The 8146-nt window shown below is 40.9% G+C and overlaps 1 pseudogene; it reads left to right on the plus strand.

The window, feature by feature from the left end:
• The first annotated feature begins 5584 nt into the window (after positions 1-5584).
• On the plus strand, positions 5585-6037 carry LOC118239786 (annotated as a pseudogene).
• The last annotated feature ends 2109 nt before the right edge of the window (positions 6038-8146 follow it).

Here is an 8146-nt window from a genome sequence, read left to right on the forward strand (position 1 = left end):
ATATGTGATCCATGTAGGACATTCTCTTTTAAAATGTACTAAGGGTATCTCCTGCTTCTGAAAGGACCTTTGCACCTTAGCTTAACATGACCTTTCTCCCCAATATTGAGAGCTGAATGTAGGCACCATATAGGAGCTATCAACAACAATGGGTCTTTTTTGAAGTTAGAATTGCAAAACTCTATTGTAAAAGATCATTATGCTGTAATAGTTCCAGAATTAATGGTGCATTATTAATGTTGTATAAATGGCAGTGTTGGGCTTGTCCTGTGGAGTTACATGGTATGCTGGTTTTGTGCATAATAGTAAAGTGTTGCAAAACCTCAGACCTCATGGAAATGTATGCGAGGTCATTATCAGTTTTGATTTTCTTAGGATTGTTCATAACGACAAAGCAAGTCTCTTAGAGTTATATGACATGAATAGCACACTCTTCAGTCTGGGACTCTGCCAAGGTCATATTTGAGAAGAAAGATACAGAGACATGGACATATTTTCTCTTGACAAATTCAAGGTCTCTAGCAATATCCATTACTATATATAGCATACTGCACACACACACACACACACACACACACACACACACACACACACACACACAAAGAGAGAGACAGAGACAGAGACAGAGAGACAGAGAGAGCAAAAGGCCCTTTGTTCTTCCTTGAGGGATTAATTCTTGGAGATGATAGCCATTTATTTGACTACACGGTTATCATTCACTAAGCTTATAGCAAATACATCCAAATTGCATCAGAGTAAGAGGAGGCTGGCCTTAGGGGTGTTATATCCAGGGAGAGAAGAGAGATATCTAAAGACACAGACGGCATCTTCCATTCAGAAAAATTAATGTCAAAAGAGACCACTCCATCCCTCTTAAGTCTTTACATGGAAACATACAGCCTTGATGATAGAAATAATAAATAGGAAGATTGAATCACAGTCCACAGTTTCTCAAATTGTGGTTATTTCTCAAGTATGAAAACACTTTGTATAGGTGTGAAGTGATCTGTAAGTAGCAGCTGTGATTCATCCCTCCCTGGTTTTGTAAGGGGTTGTGTTCAAAGGTAGCTCCAGGAGTTGAGAAATGACTTTGTAAACAGTGTCCATCAGTTTTGCTGCTAGCTCACTTCCTCATTAGTGGCTACTGATACAGATAGGTGCAACAACACCTAAAGAAACGACTGTGGTTTATGAAGAACTTGAAAACATTCAAGTACAGCTTACCTTTTGTCCTCAAATTATCACTCACAATCACCAGGCAGACAATGAAGAAAAGAAAGAGGTCCCATTATGAGAGGACTGTGAGACTACAGACAAACTTACATAAACAGGTTCCTAAGACCAGCAGAGGGCACTGCAGACCCACCAATCCCTAAGAAGTAAAGGGCAGTAGAAATAGAGCAGGAAGAAGTGCACTGAGATTTCAAGGGACTGTGTGGATTTCATTGTCAACATCATACAAGGAGAGCTCATTGTGTAGTTGGCATGTGAGATCTCCATGCTCTACAGTAGAGAGGTTCTTTGTTAACCAGAACCATTGTGTGAACCCACCAAATGCCACATTGGATTCTTATTGCCATTGTAGAGGTACAAACCATTTATAAGCATAGATTAAATAAATGTGAGCCTCGGGACCCTGAGAAACATTTTGGGAAAAAATGTCCCAAGGCTTGCAAGCTGATTTCAGGGGTGTCCATAGTCCTGCTGATCACTCACTGGTATGGCAAAGACACAGTTTCCAATGTTCTGTGCTAGTGTCTTATTGGGTCAGCATGATCTCAGTGGACTTCTCATCATCACATATATGGGTGACCCTAAGGTGGTTCAGGTGCTCCTTGAACCATTAAAAAATGGTGTTTCTGCATTACAAACCTGGATGTGATGAACTGACTCTCTGTGGGATGGAAGAGCTCTGTGTGAACAGTGCCAGGATGGAGCACAAAATGATTTCTTCAGACACATTTGAAGCTCAGACCTCCAGACCTCAATGTCTAACACAAAAGTTAGGCATCGAGGTCTGGAGGTCTTCCTGGTCTTTCTCAAACAGGATCAGCTCTGATCTAATAACTACCCTCCCTCATGAATATGTAAATTGCAGGTTCTGGTTGTGAGTAAATAATGTCCCCATGCCCTACAGCAGCAGGCTATTACCCCATTGCCCTCAGTCCAGAGCACACAGGTTTTCAGCATGGACAGGAGCTGGATCATCCTCTACCTGGTGGCAGCAGCTATAGGTGAGTGGATCCCCTGTCTTAGGCCCGAGGGTGAGAGAGACGGTGAAGTGACAGTGGCATCCACTCTGTTTCTGCTTCACAGGAGTCCATTCTCAGGGTCATCTGCAGCAGTCTGCCTCTAAACTGAGGGCTCCTGGAGCTGCAGTAAAGGTGACCTGCAAGGATTCTGACTCTAATGATTTCCCCATTGCCTATATGAATTGGGTGAGGCAGAAGCCTGGACACGGGCTTGAGTGGATTGGAAACATACTCCCAAGCATTGGTAGAACAAACTATGGACAGACCTTTGAGGACAGAGCCACACTGACTGCAGATACACAGTTGAACACAGCCTACATGGAGCTCAGCAGCCTGACATCTGAGGACTCTGCAGTCTATTACTGTACAAGAGACACACAGGGTTGCAGAAACGAGTGTGTCAGAAACCTTGGAGGAGCAGGAAGGTACCCTGTGCCTGAGATGAGAGTGAAGATCAGCCAGGAGACTTTATCAGAAATAATCAGCCTGAGTGTCCATTTGTCTGTCCCTTCACAATCTTATAGTGTCTTTTCAACTTTTCAAAAGAACTACTGCAAATAATTGATGTGTTGTGTCCTTAAAGTTCACCATACCTTGATTAGCTGTTTACCATTAAACTTGACCATTGACTCTATTCATGTTTAATGAAGTTAAATAGGACAAACTGGAAATACATTATGCTACACATACCTTTTAATATTAAGGGACTAAAAGAGTTAAAGACAAATCACATTGTGTGGGTAAACAAAGCCCCTTTCATAGCCCAATTTGGTTTGCCTACAAGGGAAGGCAGTTTGTTGGAAGAGGTGTCCATAGATTTTGGTGTAGGTGCTTTAAACCCCCAAGAAATCTAACTTTATGTCCTTAGTTATTGATACAAAGGATCATCATTGGCTTTTGACAGTAGTAATCAAATCTCTTTTGGTTTTAAAATTAAGGATAGAGTTGAGTGGCATGCAGTGTAGTCCTGAGGGTGTGGAATCTCCAACCTATTTCTGAAATCACTACACTAGTTCAAACTCACATTAGCCTGTGAATAAATATTTCACATTCCCCACATTTCTTCCCATTTTCCTTGTTTATACCCATCCCGATTGGGGTATCAATGTAACATTAAAGCTTTTTTAATCTGCATGTCACTGTTAGCTAAGGACTTTGGTGGCAGGACATAGAGAAACCAACCAAGAATGAAGCAGGAAGTTCTCCCTCCTGGCTAGGCTTCCTAGTGAAGTCAAATGCTATGATGCCTACAGGGAGAGAAAAGTCATCAGTAACCTTGCACTGTACCAGACCTTGCAGTCCACTCTATCAGCCTTCCAGGAAAATGTCCCCACCAGTGCCTGACTGATATGCAGTGCCCAACTGCTTTCTATTTGTGTTTGTGACCTGCTACATAGGAAAGTCTTATCCCAGGAAAACATGTTCAAAATCCATGGATTTTGAGGGCACAGCCCTAGTAATCCTAGTGCCCTTTCTAATGGTCACGTTGTTAAATCGGCTTATACTACTTACATTTACACTGAATATATTATTACCACACTCAGCTTTGATCTCTGATGATTCTGTATGCTGTGTAATTAATGATCAATGCACACATTCATGACTGGTCAAAGTGTTGAGAGTGAATGACTGAATTCTCAGGCATTAATGAGGTATCTGTATCAACCTCCCACCAAAGGATCAGGGTCCATCAGAAAGAGGGACTGGAGAGAAAGTAAGGTCTAGAATATGGGGTGGATGGAGATGACATGATCTCTTTAGGACTTGACATGGCCATTGTTCACAAGAGGTGACAGCAGCTGTAGTTACCAACAGAAGATCTGCGCAAACTCAAACCAGTCAAATTACACCATGAGAGTCATAAAATAGCTGAGGAGGTAAAGGTGTCTACTGGCAAGATAGCAATATCAGTTTGATTCTTTGGGCTCACATGGTAGAATACAAGTGTTGAATTTCATAAGTTGTCCTCTGAGGATTGTATACACAGCTTTGTCGATGTGTGACCTGTTATCACCACTTGAGGTAATACAACATCTTTTTGTCTTTCTGACAACATTAAGAATACATTGCAACATGGACAGGGAGGGACTCATGAGGACCAACACCAAGTTTAGTGTCTTTTGGCATTTGATGAATGATGAGGACAATATATTTACTCTTCGTAGGAAGGTTTCTGCAGTTCCCTATGTACTAGTGGATGACACTTCTATGTATATGTAGATATTATTAATTGTACTCACTGTGTTATCTGTTACTTAATGAAACTAAAGAGGTCAGGAAGTTGGAAGAGAGACTGATTTGAATGTACAAAGGGAAACATAGGGACATAGTGATGGAAGATATGAAATTAATATGTTTCATAAAGTAACGGAAATTTCAATGACAAAACAATTATGAATAGCAAAAGTAATGTTATATATGTTTATAATTTTCATTCATGTGTATATTGTACACTGCGTGTATTTTCTCCACTTCTACTCCTCCTTTTCTTTCCCTCCTAGTTTTCCTTTAGTCTAATAGACAACTTGACTTATAAACCATAATATATTTGTATACAGAATTGTATACAACTATGGAATGTGAAAGAACACTTATGAGACAGTCACATAATGTCTGTGTTTCAGAGATGGTTTTAATTAACGCAGTAATCTCCAGTTGAATTCATTTTGCTAAGAGTGAAGTAAATTCCTTATTCTTTCTTGATGAAGAGTCTGCTGTGTTCTACATATAACCACGTCTTCTTGATACAATCCCATTAACAAACACGTAGTTTATTTACATTAATTTAGCTATTTTAGATATTTCTGCATTAAACATTGATGAGCAAATATTTCAAAATTTACATTTAGTCATTTTGGTCAGTTTTTAGTATGTAAGATACCGTTAAGCAAATATTAACTATATGTATCTAAAATGAGGATGTAATCAGAACTTAGCAGCTTTTGAAAATTCCTGTCACCATCATCATCACAGCCACCATCTACAAATCAACCTGACAACCTCTTCACAAAGTAAATCAACTGTCCTAGGTCAGAAAACTACTGAGAGCTTAGATCCTGATGTTACAACCACGTCTACACATTGCTGAGGGCAGGGTTACGTGATGCATTTCCTCAGACAGGGATGGGACTGGACCTCAGCATCCTGCTGCCTGACCCAGGTGTCCTCCATCTCCTTCTTCTCCAGCTGGACTAGGTCCTTAACTAAGAATTTCCCTGCTCATTAATATGCAAATCATGTGAGCCTATGGTTGTAAATACAGGGACGTCCACACCACCAACAACGTATGATCAGTGTCCTCTCCACAGTCCCTGTGCACACAGGTCCTCACCATGGGATGGTGCTGGATCATTGTCTTCCTCATCTCAGTTTCTACAGGTAAGGGAATCTCCAGTTACAAACCTGAAGAGGAGCCAGAGAATGAGGTGTAAGTGACACCTACTCTGCCATTTTCTCCACAGCTGTCCACTCCCAGGTCCAGCTGCAGCAGTCTGAGGCTGAGCTGGTGAAGCCTGGAACCTCAGTGAAGTTGTCTTGCAAGGCTTCAGGCGACACCTTCACTGAGTATGAAGTGCACTGGGTGAAGCACTGGACAGGGCCTGGAGTGGATTGGAGCTGTCCATCCTTATATTGGTGCTACTGCCTATGCACAGAAGTTCAAGGGCAAGGCCACACTGACTGCAGACACATCCTCCAGCACAGCCTACATGGAGCTCAGCAGCCTGACATCTGAGGACTCTGCAATCTATTACTGTGCAAGACACAGTGTTGCAACCACATCCTGAGTGTGTCAGAAACCCTGGCAGAACAGGAAGCTGCCCTGGGACTGAGATGACAGATAACATCAGTCTGGAGACTTGCTCAGAAATAAGCAATCTGAGAGTGCATTTGTCTGTCTCCTCCTCACAGACGTATATTGCTTTTGTCAAATTTGTAAAAGACAACTAAATATAAAGTGGTGTTGATTTACGATGGCCCTAGAGTTCACTATATCTGGGGAAATCTTACCAGTGACTGCCTCCATTGACACAGATCTTGTTTAATAAAATAATAACAAAGGAAAGCTGTGATGATGAATTATGATGAAAATATATCTGGATTTTGAGTGATGAGAACTTTTGCAGCAATAGCTGAGAATACAGTATGATACACAGTTGACTTTTCAATTCCAAATCACCTACTTCAGGGCAAATAAAAACTCCTTAAGTCTTAAGTGGCTTCCAGGTATATTGTTGACTCTGGCTGTGTGGTCCAGCAGAAGTTCCAATATCTTAGAATGTAACAGATATTTATGTCAAGATGCACTGCTACACATGTGTAATTCCTGTAAGATATACAAATGTATTATTAAATTACTTTTCACACAACTCATTTATCAACTCAATGTTAATTTAGGTAGGTTCTGAGATTATACCTCAGTCTCTTGTCCCTCTTTTATTGCCTTCCCTGTCCAAGTTCCAAGCTCTAAAGTACACAGACTTTACAGAACATGGACCTACATTGATACAGCATCAACTCTTAATAGTGCATTGGATATCTGCTCTTCATGCTCATGCTGTAGAGTATTACATTTTAAAAACATGTGTAACAACCAGCATGTAGAACAATTGATATTTGGTAATCTCAAAGTTTTGATTTAGTGTGATGTCTCCTTATCTCAGTACACTAACTTTTAAGTTCCCCTAGCAGACATAGCCTCTCCTCCCCTTACAAATATGAATGTCACATGGTTAATATGTATGCAAACATACGGGAAATGCATTGTGGCAGGCATGAATCCCCTTGGGCGATTCTATGTTAGCGATTATGCAAACCCATGCTGAATATAATTTACTGCATGACATAGCAATGACTGTATAAAGTTTCCTCCTATGTTCCACCAACTGGGAAGACAGGATGAGCAGGTTCCCTGTGTCCTCAGAAACAAACTCAATTTGAGGATGCTCAGGACCAGAAGGGGCCAGTGTAAACACAACTTACACTGGGCAAGAAAGTGTAGTGGGTGAAAGAAACATCTGGAGAGTGAGTGAGTCTTCTGAGACCCTAAGGTTTCCTGTCCTGACCTCAAATAACTGCAGAGACCATGTAATTCTCATGATGTAGCTACGGTGACAAGACTCCAAATTTAGTACAGTAAAAATTCTTTGTTAATAATATTGCACATACATGTTTAGTCATTACATACGAACCTTATTGAGAAGAAAAATCAATTGCTTATACACAGAGAATGATGGAAATTTTCAAACATGACTTCTAGTCATCAGAACCACCACCACCAGCATTCGTGAATCTATCTGTAAAATCTTTCCACTGTCAGGAGGGATTTTCTCACCTGGAATGTATGACTGTGACCTGGGATCTCAGGCCTGTTCATTCCACCCAGAGTGTTGAGCCCAGGCATTTCTGATAGACAAGTCTAGGAGCTGTGGTCCCAAGGCATTGTTCACTGCCCTGTAAAGGCCTCATCTCAGATGAAGGAGAGGAGGAGAAGTTGGGCATGATTGCATAATATGGCTTCCATTATAGGTTTCCATCATGCATTTTTCTGGGAATGTTTTCCATAAAATGAAAGATTTTTAATCAAATTTGGAATATTAAACCCCAATATAGGTTGTGTGTGTGTGTGTGTGTGTGTGTGTGTGTGTGTGTGTAGAGAGAGAGAGAGAGAGAGAGAGAGAGAGAGAGAGAGAGAGAGAGACTTGGGAAAAGAGAAGAAAGTAAATTAATTACAGACTGTTCCTTTGCACATTTAAGATCCTGAAAGTGGAAAAGTGAAGTTTTCACACCTTACATATATCACTACTCAACTTGTGAATTTACACCCTGTTCCCTGTTCCCTTCAACATCCTGGGTTTGAATCCACCTTCATCTCTTGAGGACACAGCACCCTGGAC

Source organism: Cricetulus griseus, unplaced genomic scaffold (genome assembly GCF_003668045.3).
Source record: "Cricetulus griseus strain 17A/GY unplaced genomic scaffold, alternate assembly CriGri-PICRH-1.0 unplaced_scaffold_142, whole genome shotgun sequence".
Taxonomy (NCBI): Eukaryota; Metazoa; Chordata; class Mammalia; order Rodentia; family Cricetidae; genus Cricetulus; species Cricetulus griseus.